Below are 2318 nucleotides of genomic sequence, written 5' to 3' on the forward strand. Positions count from 1 at the left end.
GAGGGGCTTGATCCAACTCTTCATTGAAGGGATAAAGACCCAAGGCCCAGAGGTTTGGAAAGTGGGCAGCTGTGGGAGGGCTCTGCCCACTGGACCACGCTGCCTCTCACACATTCAAGCACAAGACACAGGCCGAGGTCTGGAGGAGCCAGCTGCCCCCAGGCCAGGAAGGCAGGTGCCCAGGGGGAGCCTGCCCATGCCACCCATAGCAAAACTAGCCTGGCCCAGTCATCCAGTCATTTCCCCTTCTTGCTGTTTCCCACATGAGCATTCTTGGACCCCTGCAACTGAAAGTGCTTCTGACTAAACGGTTTGATTTAGGGTCCCAGGGATCAAGGCTACCAGAGCAATGGCCAGCAGCTTCAGCAGGGTCCCCCAGGAGAATATGTCATGCAGAGAAGTGACGGTGGATAGGATGGAGCCGGCCTGTATGCAGATAAAGTTGTACGGGATCAGTGCAAGGAAGACAGAGAAGAAGAACTGCAGGATGGGGATATTCAGAATGGGGTACAAGAGGTTCAGGAACCAGTTGGGAGTCATGGGGAAGAGTCAGCAGGAAGAAGAACAGGCTGTTCCTGTTGTCTTCTACCTTTTTTTTTTTTTTTGCAGCATGGCTACCTTATCTGGGAAATAGGAGACCACCAACTGTTTTCCAAAAGCGCCAGAGAGCAGATAACGGCAGGTGGCACCCACCAAGGACAGGACACAGAACAGGATCAGTCCCATCCATGGTCCAAATAAGGACCTGGCCAAAATGTTCAGGAAGCCGGAGCCCAGGATGGCGAAGCACTGCTTGTAGAGGTAGGCGCAGCAGAAGAGCAGCAGCACATAGGCCTGGTGCTCCCCCTTGTAGGCCTGCAGGAACCCCGAGAGCTCCTGAAGCTCCTCCAAGTCCGAGGGGAACTTGAGCACCCTGGGGCCGGGCTCCTTGGCCTCCCCCTCCGCACAGGGCCGGGTCTCGCACCTTGGGCCCCGTGACTGCTGGGTGGACAGCAGGTACAGGGAGAAGGTGCTGACGCCGAAGACCAGCAGCAGGCCCAGCAGGGGCAGCATGGCTGCGCCTCTGCCCCGCGCCCGGACCCTGGCCTTCGCACCTGCCCACCCAGGGTTAGGGCCCTGGGACTGGAGGGATGGAGCTGGTGGCCCCAGCCGGCCCCGCACCAGATTCATTTTTTTAAAAGCATTCTCCTCCTATTTGACTTTTTGGACCCATTTTTCCATTTCATTATGTCTGGTTTTTAACATACTTTCTTCAGTATCTTTTGCATCTCCTTCATGAAGCTGCTAACTTGGTTTTCAAGATTTTCCTGCATCCCTCTCATTTCTTCATTTCTCTTCCAAATTTTTTCTTTATCTTACTTGATTTTCAAAATTGTTTCTGAGCTCTTCCAAAAGCTGAGGCCATTTCATGGTTTTCATTGAGGCTTTGGTTGTAGAAGCTGTGATTTTATCATCTTCTCCTAAGTGTGTATTTTGTTTTTACATATGGCCACAGTAACTGCCTAAAGTCAGATTTTTATTCATCTCTTACTTGTTCATTTCCCAAGTCTATGACTTAATTTTTAAATCTTTGTTAAGGTGAGGCTCTGCTTTCATGGTGGAGGACATATTAGCCCATGCTTTTGAGGGGTTTTGCAACTATTTTTATTTTGTTCTTTTTGCAAGGCAAATTGGTTTAAGTGGCTTGCCCAAGGCCACACAGATAGGTAATTATTAAATGTCTGAATCTCGATTTGAACTCAGGTCCTCCTGACTCCAGGGCCAGTCATCTATCCACTGTGCCACCTAGCTGCCCCTATAGCTATTTTCAGCCATACTTCTAGGGGCCTGCAAGTTTTCAATTCTTATGAGATGTTATGAGAGATTATGCCTATTCTCCTGGCCTGTACTCTGATCTATGGGTGACCACAGGCACTCCTTTCTGCCATGGAACTATGAGAAGGGTCCCTGCTCCACTGCAGGCTTACTCTATTGTATTTAATCTGTTGTGCTTAATTCTGTTGTGCTCCTCTTACAAAGAATGGGGCCCCAGACCAGGCCCCAGATCTGAGCATATTTAAAGCAATAGTCCTACCTATGTGATAGCAAAGAAACTTCTCTAATCTCCTTTCCACCCCTTACCATCTTCCGCCTGAGAGGTCCAGAAGTAGCTGCCTCTGTTGATTCAGTCAATCTGGTAGTCTATTCCTGATCTACTTGGGTCTGCTCTGTCCTTTCTGCTGACCTTCTAAGTTGTACTTGACAGTATATGGGCTGAAAGTTCTGGATACCACCACTATTGCCACTAACCCAGGCACCCCAAAGTCTGTTCCTGAATG

The 2318-nt window shown here is 49.7% G+C and overlaps 1 pseudogene; it reads right to left on the minus strand.

The window, feature by feature from the left end:
• Nucleotides 1-236: 236 nt before the first annotated feature.
• On the minus strand, nucleotides 237-1053 carry LOC141498902 (transmembrane protein 41A pseudogene; annotated as a pseudogene).
• Between the last annotated feature and the right edge of the window lie 1265 nt (nucleotides 1054-2318).

The sequence above is a fragment of the Macrotis lagotis genome, chromosome X (genome assembly GCF_037893015.1).
Source record: "Macrotis lagotis isolate mMagLag1 chromosome X, bilby.v1.9.chrom.fasta, whole genome shotgun sequence".
NCBI classification, from domain to species: Eukaryota; Metazoa; Chordata; class Mammalia; order Peramelemorphia; family Peramelidae; genus Macrotis; species Macrotis lagotis.